Source organism: Colobus angolensis, unplaced genomic scaffold (genome assembly GCF_000951035.1).
Source record: "Colobus angolensis palliatus isolate OR3802 unplaced genomic scaffold, Cang.pa_1.0 Scaffold158, whole genome shotgun sequence".
NCBI classification, from domain to species: Eukaryota; Metazoa; Chordata; class Mammalia; order Primates; family Cercopithecidae; genus Colobus; species Colobus angolensis.
The window spans coordinates 1,361,941-1,373,010 of NW_012114688.1; the positions used below are offsets into that span (position 1 = coordinate 1,361,941).

Sequence of the window (11,070 nt, forward strand, 5' to 3'; positions counted from 1 at the left end):
ATCATCAAAGGGATAGAAAGTCTTAGCTAATGAATAGAAAGTCTTAGCAAATGAAAAGAAGAACCAACTGGAAATTTTAGGAGTGAAAAACAAAACTAAAATTTAAAACTCAGTGGATGGGCTCTACAGCAGAATGGAAGAAAAATAAATCAGTAAACTGGAAGAGAGAACAATGGAAATAACCCGATCTTTAAAACAGACAGAAAAGTCTGAAAAAAATGAAGAGTCTCAAGAACCTCTGCAACCATAACAACATATGTACCATTCAAATCATTATCATCCGAGGATTTTGGAGAAATGGGGTGGGCCTGAAAAAGTACTTAAAGAAATAATAGCTGAAAATTTCTAAAATTTGGCAAAGGACAACAAATATATTCAAGAAATGAATAAATCACAATGAAGATAAAGAAATGCACACCAAGATGCACCATACTAAAATTTCTAAAAACAGAAGACCAAAAAAAAAAAAAAAAAAATTCTAGAAAGTGGCAAGACAGAAATGACACCTTATTTTTAGGTGGAAAATAATTTGAATAGCAGCAGACTTCTCACTGGAAACCCTGGAGGCCAGAAAAAAGTGGTACACATTCTTGGGGTTCTGAGTGGAAAGAATGGTCAATGCAGAATTCTATACCCAGTGAATTTTCCTATGGGAATAATTCTACACCCAGTGAATTATCCTATAGGAATAAAGAGGAAATTAAGATATTGTATTCTCAGATGAAGGAATACTAAGAATTTGTCTCAAAAAAAAAAAAACAACAACAAAAAAGTCTTTCCTAAAGAAAGGCTAAAGGCAATTCTCTAAACAGGAAGAAAATAAGAAAGGAATTTTAGAACATCTGAAAGGAAAAACCAACAATGGGAAGAGAGAAAATAAGGATAAATAGAATATACTTTTCTTATTCTTTTGAGTTTTCTTAATTATGTTCGACAGTTGAAGCAAAAATTATTACATTGTCTGATATAGTTTTAAAGTCTAAATAATTAAATGTTTATATATCTAAATATCTTTGTAAATACTTAGAAGAAATATTTAAGGCAAATATAAATGGGGTGGAATCTAAAGGGAGGTAAAGTTTCTATACTTTACTTGAACTGATAAAATGTCAACATCTATTGACTATTGTGTATGCATAATGGAATACGTAAAGTAAATAATAAAAAAGTTGCACATAAAATCAAAACACTACAGGTAAATTAAAGCAGAATTTAAAAAATTGTTTGAGAAAGAAGCAAGAAAGCAGGAAGAAGAGAGAACCATAAGATAGATAAGATAGAATAAGCAGAAAAAAACAGCAGACTTAAGGGCTAACATGCCAATAAAACATTAAATACAAATGGGCTACCTATACCAATTTAGAGATAAAGACTGGCAAAAAAAAAATTGGATTAAAAACATGACTCAGACATATGATGTCTACAATAAATTTATTTCAAATATACAATGTAGATAGGTTGAAAGCAAACAAATAAAAAAAGATATAGCAGGCAAACATTAACGAAAAGAAAGCAGGAGGGGCGATATCAACATCATATAAAGTTGACTTCAGAGCAAAGAAAATTACCAGGGATATATAGCAACATTATGTTATGACTGTACCAAGAAGACATAGCAATAATTAGTGTCTATGCAAAAAAAAGGCTATAAAATATGTAAAGTAAAAATTATTAGAACTGAAAAGACAAATAATGGTTACATAAAATTTTGATGGAATAAAGAGATAGAAAATCAGCAAGGGTATATATGAACTCAACACATCATCAACTACAAAGATGTAACTAACATTTATATAATATTCCACCTAATAACAGCAGAATACACATTCTAGGTCATATAACAAACCTTGACAAATTTAAAAGAAGAGAAATCATAGTGCCTTAAAAGAAGAGAAATCATAGTGTCTTCTCCAGTCACAGTGGAATCAAGCTAGAAATCAATAATGGAAAGACAACAGGAAGATCTCCAAACACTTAGAATCTTAAAAAAAAAAAAAAATGCTCTAAATAATCTGTGTCAAAGAGGAAGTCTCAAGGGAAATAAAAAATATATGTAATAATGAAAATAAAACACAACATGTCAAAATTTGTGGAATACAGATAAAGCAGCACTGGTAGGAAAATTTACAGCATTAAATGTATACATTAGAGAAGAAGGAAAGTCAAGTCAATAATCTAAGTTCCCAATTCAAAAAAAAAAAGAAGAAGAGAAAAAAGAGCAAAATAAACTTAAAGCAATGAGAAGGAAGAAAATAGAAGAGAAGTAAATGAAATTAGAAACAAGTCAGTGAAATAAAGAATTGGTTCCTTGACAAGATTAACAAAATTGACAATGTTCCATCAGACTGACAAAGAAAAAAAGAGAGAAGAAATAAATTACCAAAATCAGGAGTAAAATAGCAGATACTACAGGTCCCACAGACATCAAAGTGATAATAACAAACAACTCTACATCACATAAATCTCACAACTTAGATAAAATAAACCAATTATTTAAAAAAAACTATTACAAATTATATTATAATATTAATAATATAATTTGAATATTAAGAAAATTAAATTTGTAGTTTAAAAAACTCATCCACAAAAAATCACCAAGCATGGATGTTTTCACTGAAGAATTCAACCAGAAACTTCAAGAAGAATTATCACTAATTCTACCCAACCTCTTCCAAAAATAGAAAAGGAAAGAATACTTGCTTATTCACTTTATGAAATTATTATAACAAAGTGAGACAAAGTACAAAAAAGAAAGCTATATTATCTCTCATCAACATCAACATAAAAATCCTTAGTAAAATATTACAACACAGAATTCAGCAATATATAAAAAGAATTATTATACATGATGACCAATTGAAGTTTATTCTAGGATGAAAGAGTTCTTCAATATTAAAAAATCAATCAAAGTAATCCATTACGTTTAGGCCAATGAAAATAAATCACATGATCGTATCAATCAATTCAGAAAAATCACTTGACAAATCAACCATTTATGAAAAAAAAATCTCTCAGAAAAATAGAAACAAGCAGGGTGTTATGGACAGAATGATTGTGTCCCTATAAACTCATGTGTTGAAATTCTAACCCCCAATGTAATGGTGATTAGGAGGTAGGACCTTTGGGAGATAATTAAGTCATGAGAGTGGAGCCCTCATGAATGAGATTAGTGTCCTGAAAAAGTTACCCCCAGAGAGCTCTTTTGCTCTGTGTCTGCCATGTAAGGATACAGGAAGTTAGCAATCTGCAACATGGAAGAGGGTTGTTGTGATTTTTATTGTTATAACTTCTTTCTAATTTGGTCTTCAGTTCTCTCAGTCAAGTAGCTATAGGCCAAGATAGCTACTCTCTAGAAGGGCCCTGACCAGGAGGAATGGTAAATTCAGGTGTATTGGTCATGTGAGACACCATGAGGAAGTGAAACCAAAATGCACAAAACAGCAAAAATGTGTTACTCACAGGTCTCAGAGAAATTACTGGTTATTATTCTCCTTACAAGAAGCTGATGAGAAGCACAGAGGAGGCAAATAATTCAATCACCAGGAAGGGAGTGAGAAAGAGAGAAGACATGTGGAACTATGCTTCATAGGCATTACCCCTCAGGCTTTCCCACAGGTTTATGGATTGACAAGCTTAAAGAAAACATGCCTGAGTCAGGGAACTTACATGATTCTAGTGTTGACCATTAGGTTTTATCATGGTCAGCAGCTGTAGGGTATATTGAGTTTTAGGCCTGTGAGATGAGGAACAAGTGGGCTCTATGGCACACAATCACATAGCAAAGTTTTATGTTTTAACTAGGCTAAAGGTGATGGGGTACAACACAGTTTCAAACAACTTATGTCAGACCTAAAAGTGAATGCCAAGGGAGCAACTATATTAAACAAATTTACAACAAGTGTCCCACACCAGAACCCAACCATTCTGGCACTCTGATCTCGAACTTCTAGCCTCTAGAACCATGAAAAATAAATTTCTGTTATTTATAAACCTCCAAGCCTAGGGTACTTTGTTGCAGCAGCCCAAACTGACTAAGACAAGGATGTCCCTCAGCTTGAAAAAGACCATCTACCAAAAACTACTGGTAACATTATACTTAATGGTGAAAGACTGAATTGTTTCTTACAATCAAGAACAAAGGCAAGAATGTCTGCTGTCACCACTCTTATTCAATATAGTGACAGAAGTTCTAGCAGAGCAATAAAGTCAAAAAAAGGAAATAAAAGGCATGTAGATCAGACAGAAAAAAATAATACTGTCCCTAAATGCAGCTGACATGATTGTGTAGGTTGAAAATCCCAAGGAATACAAAAATTCTCTTAGAACTGATGTGTGTATTCAGCAAGGTCACCGCATACAAGAAAAACATACAAGAATCTACTGTATTTCTAAATACTACCAATAAACAGGCAGACACTAAATTAAAAACACAATACTGTCTGGGTGCAGTGGCTCATGCCTATAACCCGAGCACTTTGAAAGGCCAAGGCAAGAGGATCAGTTGACCTCAGGAGTTCAAGAACAGCCTGGGCAACATAGTGAGACCTCGTGTCTACAAAAATTTAAAAATTAGCTGAGTGTGGTGGTAAACACCTGTAGTCCCAGGTACTTGGGAAGCTGAGGTTGGAGAATTGCATGAGCCTGGGAGGTTGAGGCTGCAGTGAGCCATGATTGTGTTGCTGCATTCCAGCCTGAGTGACATACCAAGACCCTATCTCAAACAAAACAAACAGAATACTATGTGCAATTGCTTAAAAAAAAAAATACTTGGGTGTAAATCTATCAAAACATGCATAGGGCTTGAATGCTGAAAAGTACAAAATGCTGATTTAAAAAAGGTTAAGAAAGATCTTGGCCGGGTGCAGTGGCTCACGCCTGTAATTCCAGCACTTTGGGAGGCAGAGGCAAGCAGATCACCTGAGATCAGGAGTTCAAGACCAGCCTGGCCAACATGGTGAAACCCCATCACTATTAAGAATACAAAAATTAGCCAGGCGTGGTGGTGTGCACCCGTAATCCCAGCTATTCGGGAGCTGAGGAAGGAGAATGGCTTGAACCTGGGAGGAGGCAGAGATTGAAGTGAGCCAAAATCACGCCACTGTACTCCAACCTGGGTGGCAGAGCAAGACTCTATCTCAAAACAAGTACATAAATAAAAATGAAAATTAAAAAAGCTCAAAGATCTAAATAAATGGAGACACACTCCATGTTCACAGATTGAAAGACTTAACAAAGTAAAGGTATCAATTCTTTTTGTACTTAATGCTTTGATATCCTGGGGCCTTGCTAACCCTGGAGGAACTGCCCCCACTAGCATTAACCAATTCCTAAAGATAGTGAAGGATTCACCTGACAGCATACCTTTCATATGCAAACCAATCAACCAGAGACCATAACCCAACTGCCTCCTTAACAGAGCTTTCTCACTCAGTTTCTATTCCCTTGCCCTAATTCTCCCAGGGCCAGCTACAAGACAACTAGGAATATGCGCTAAACCCCAGAGCCCACTGAAATTACTCAAACTAGCCAATCCTAAACTTGCCTACTTTGCCTTACCATTCCTTTCGCTAGTAACCACAATAAAGGCTCTTGCCCATGTTTTCCCCATCAGTCTCTGCCTTCTGACCAACTCTGGTACTTACATATGTAGTTCATGGCATGAAATGTCTCCTTCTCTTGAGATCTGTGAGTATAACAATAAGCTATCTTTGCAATGGCAATCATCTCCTGATCTGTTGGTTTTGCCATACCTCAATAAGAAAAAAACCTACACTTTAAAACAATGTTGTCTGCTTTCAATATAAAGATATAAATAGAATAAAATTAAAGAAATGGAGAAAGATATACTACCTACACACTAATCAAAGAAGTTGGAGTAGCCACATTTAATTACAGATGAAGCAGACTTCAGAACAAAGCAAACTATCAGAGATAAAGAGGGGCATTACATATGAAACATGGGTAAATTCTCCAAGAAGATATAATAATCTTAAATGTCTATGGTGCAAAAAACAAGACTACAAAATATGTAAAGCCCTCTGATAGAGCTGAAAGGACAAGTCCATTATTATAGTTGGAGACTTACTCCTCTATATCAGTAATTAACAGATCAACAGACAGAAAATCAGTAAAGATATGGGTTAGTTGTTGTTGTTGTTGCTGCTGTTGTTTTGAGACAGAGTTTCACTCTTGGTTGCCCCAGCTGGAGTGCAATGGCGTGATCTGGGCTCATTGCTATCTCCACCTTCTGCGTTCAAGCAATTCTCCTGCCTCACCCTCCCAAGTAGCTGGGACTAAGGGCGCCTACCACCAAACCCAGCTAATTTTTGTATTTTTAGTAGAGACGGGGCTTTGCCATGTTGACCAGGCCAGTCTTGAACTCCTGACCTCAGGTGATCCGCCCATCTCAGTCTCCCAAAGTGCTGGGATTACAGGGGGAGCCACTGCACCTGGCCAAATATACTTGAATATCACCAGCAATCAACTGAATCTAAATAATATTTATAAAATAGTCAATCCATTATCAACAAATAAACATTTCTCACGCTCACATGGCGCATTTACCAAGATAGACTATATTCTGGGTCATAAAACATGTTTTGAAAAATTTAAAAGAATAGAAATCACATATAGTCTCAGAACACAAAGGAATTAAATTGGAATTAAATAACAGAAAGATAGTTGGACAATCCCCAAATATTAAATAGGTCAAAGAAGGAGTCTCAAATGAAATTTTAAAATATTTTGAACTAAATGAAAAGGAAAATACAACTTATCAAAATTTGTGTGGTACAGCAAAAACAGTTCTTAGAGAAAAATTTTAACATTGAATACATGTATTGGAAAAGAAGACAGATCTAAAATCAGTAATCTAAGCTTCCACCTTAGGACACTAGAGAATGAAAATAAACATAAACCTAAAGCAAGCAGAAAAAAAAGAAAAGTTTGAAACCAATGACATCAAAAACAAAAAATCATTAGAGAAAATTAATAAAACCCAAAGTTAGTTCTTTGAAAATATCAGTAAAATCCATATTTTTTAGCCAGGCTAACCAAGAAAAACAGAAAGAATATTTAAAATTGCCAGTATGAGAAATGGAAGGTGTCATCACTACTGATTCCATGGACCTAAGAGAATAATAAAGAAATAATGTTAAAGACTCTGCCCACACATTTTTCTTTTTTTTGAGATGGAGTTTCATTCTTGTTGCCCAGCCTCCCTGCAACCTCTGCCTCCCAGGTTCAAGTGATTCTCCTGCCTCAGCCCCCTGAGTAGCTGGGATTACAGGCATGAACCACAACGCCTGGCTAATTTTGTATTTTTAGTACAGATGGGGTTTCTCCATGTTGGTCAGGCTGGTCTCGAACTCCTGACCTCAGGTGACCCGCCCGCCTCAGCTTCCCAAAGTGCTGGGATTACAGGTGTGAGCCACCGCACCCGACCTTCTGCCCACAAAATGTATAACTTAGCTTGAAATGCAACAATTCCTTAAAAGGCACAAACTACCAAAACTCACTCAAGGAAAAATGGATAATCTGAATAGGCCTATATCTATTAAAGAAGCTGAGTCAATAATTAATAACCTTCCAAAATAGAAAACATCACGCTTTCACTGGTGAATTCTCCCAAACACTTAAGGTAAAAATATCGTTTTTATACAATCTATCCCAGAAAATTGGTGAAGAGAAAATACTTTCCAATTCGTTTTATTAGGCTAGTATTACCCTAACTCCAAAACCAGATGAAGACATTGCAAGAAAGGAAAATTACAGAACAATGTCTCACATGAAAATAATGCAAAAATTGGCTGGGCACAGTGGCTCACGCCTGTAATTCCAGCACTTTAGGAAGATGAGGCGGGTGGATCATGAGGGCAGGAGATTGAGACCATCCTGGCTAACATGGCGAAACCCCGTCTCTACTAAAAAAAATACAAAAAAATTAGCCGGGCGTGGTGGCGGGTGCCTGTACTCCCCGCTACTCGGGAGGTTGAGGCAGGAGAATGGCGTGAACCCAGGAGGCAGGGCTTGCAGTGAGCTGAGATGCAGCCACAGCACTCCAGCCTGGGCGACAGAGAAAGACTCTGTCTCAAAAAAAAAAAAAAAAAAAAAGAAAGGAAATAATGCAAAAATCCTCAACAAAATATTAGCAAATAGAATCCACCAATGTATAAAAAGAATTATACAACATAATCAAATGGAATTTTTTCAAGGTATGCAAAGCTGGTTCAACATTCAGGATCCAATTAATGTAATCCATCACATCAACAAGCTTTTCATATAATCTATTGATATATAAAAAGAAAAATATATCAATAGATACAGAAAAAATCCATTGCACATTCATGATAAAAACTCCCAGCAAATTAGGAAGAGAAGGGAACTTCGTGAACTTGATAAGGAACAGCTATATAAAACCTACAATTAACATCATACATCATGGTGAGAAACTGAAAACTTTCCCCCTAAGAAGATTAGGATATCCCTTCTCACACAGGAAAAAATGGTAATAAGTTTTTAGATATAGCATCAAAAACGCAATGTAAAAAAGAAAAAAATCGATAAATTAGACTTTATTTAAATAAAAAATTTCTCATCTATGAAAAACCCTGCTAATAAAAATGAAGAGACAAGTCATAGACTAGGAGAAAGTACGTACATGTATCTGATAAAGAACTAAACTGTACACAGGACCCTTAAAACTCAATAAGAAAACAAACAGCCAAATTTTTAAAAGGGCAAAACATCCACATAGATATCTCACCAAAAAAGATATAAAGATGCTCAATATCACATTAGGGGGTTGTAAATTAAAACAATAATGAGCTACCACTACATACATATTTGAGTGGCTACAATCCAAAAAAACTAACAATACCAAATGCTGGCAAGAATGAGAAACAAGAATGCTCACTCATTGCTAATGTAATGCAAAATAGTACAACCACTTTGGAAGACAGTTGGTAGCTTTGTAAAAGGCTAAGGGTAGTCTTACTGTATGATCCAGCAATTGTGCTCCCAGATATTTACTCAAATGAGTTGAAAACTTATGTCCACACAAAAACCTGCACATGAATGTTTGTAACAGTTTTCTTCGAAATTACAAAAAATTTGAAGCGGCCAAGATGTCCTTCAATAAGTGAATATATAAGCAAACTGTGGTACACCCATCCAATGGAATATTATTCAGTGACAAAAATAAATGAGCTGTCAAGCCATGAAAAAACATAGAGGAGGCTTAAGTGCATATTGTTTAGTAAAAGGAGCTGATCTGAGAAGGCTACACATATTGTATGACTCCAACTATATGACAATTTGGAAAAGACGAAACTATAAAGACAATAAAAATAAAAATATCAGTGACTATCAAGGGTACAAAAGAAAGGAGAAATGATGAATAGGTGGTCCACAGGGGATATTTAGGACAGTGAAACTATTAATTTTTTGCTGTATAAAACTGTAATGGTAGAAACATGCCATTATGTATTTGTTAAAATACAAAGAACTATACAACACAAAGCATGGAACTTAATGTAAGCTATGGATTTTAATTAATAATAATGTATCAACATTGGTTCACCAAGTGTAACAAATATACCACATTAATGCAAAATACTAATAATAGGGGCCACTGTGCACAGAAAGTAGAGAGATGAAGGGATTTTATGGATCTCTTGGTACTATGTGCTTAATTTTTCTGTAAATCTAAAACTGTACTAGAAAATTCAATTAACCAATTTTCTAAACTACAGCACTATTTCAGAAGAAAAATCATTTTTCTCTATCAATTGAGATACGGTCTTACATTCAAAGGTAAATATTATTGGACTTTTTCCCTCCTTGAGTATGATAAATAGAAGGTTAAATGCAACTTGTATAATACATTCAAAGTTTAAATGAAATAAAAATATTTCTTAAATCAAATATGGACCATATTTAATTTTTTTTCCTTTCTGTTTCTACTATAAAAATCTTAGTGTCAAAAGGACCTCAGAGGTAACTAGTCCTAGCTTTTGTCTGGATTTCTTTCACATTTTCAATAAATCTGATTATTCAGCTTTGTTCCCTATTTTTTTCTATTTTTTAACTTTCTTATCCTAATTCTAGTTTCCCCTACTCCCTTGACTGGCTATAATACTAAAATAAAGTATATCTTTATTTTCTATCGTAGTTATTGAATATGATTTTATTATCCCTTTTGGTTTTTAAAAGCACACCCATACACACACAAAATACTCTGAAAGATTCACAAATTGACATTTATTTTTTGTGGGGGATTTTGCATTTGTACATTTTTGTAGGTCAATGGCCTTAATGGTGTGGAAGAAATAGATCTAATATAAAGTCTCAATGTAATTTTCAGTCTAAGATTGGATTTTTCTGAGCAGTTTTTGATAGCTTCTACAAGTAAACCTATTGTATAGACATTCGTGCTTAACAAAAACAATGTTTCTTTAGTGATAACTAATACTAAATAATTTATTCTTCCCCTTCATTGTTCTCTTAGAAAATTAACTGTTCTTCATTATAAACAACTTTCAGTAAAACGTAACTCTAGTCTACATGACCATAAACATACTTAAAGAACTATGGAATGAATATAGGCCACTTATTGAAAGTTAAGATTCAAAGAGACTAGTAAATGAGATTTTTAAAAAGGAACAAGTTGAAAGGTCTTTGGGATCTATAGTCTCCTAAGGAAATGTAGTCAATTATAAATAAGATAATTGTTTGCTGGAAATTATTTATTCTCTTTAAACTTGTTATTTCAAAATACTTATACTTACTGATTACTGAACTTGAAAATATTCCATTTGTTTTGGGGTCAAAATTAGTGAAAGTAGAAACATTTCCATTTAATTTAAAAAATTTGCCAAAGCTTCAAAAAATGTATCAGGTTTTAGTTACTCTAAAATGAGGACCATCACCTAAATGCAGTAATACAATTTTGTAAGAAAAAGATACGGCCGGGCGCGGTGGCTCAAGCCTGTAATCCCAGCACTTTGGGAGGCCGAGACGGGCCGATCGCGAGGTCAGGAGATCGAGACCATCCTGGCTAACACGGTGAAA

At 34.6% G+C, this 11,070-nt stretch overlaps 1 protein-coding gene across 1 annotated transcript in view; it reads right to left on the bottom strand.

The window, feature by feature from the left end:
- WDR78 (WD repeat domain 78) overlaps positions 1–11,070 on the bottom strand; it is a 106,838-nt gene that overhangs the window by 32,818 nt on the left and 62,950 nt on the right.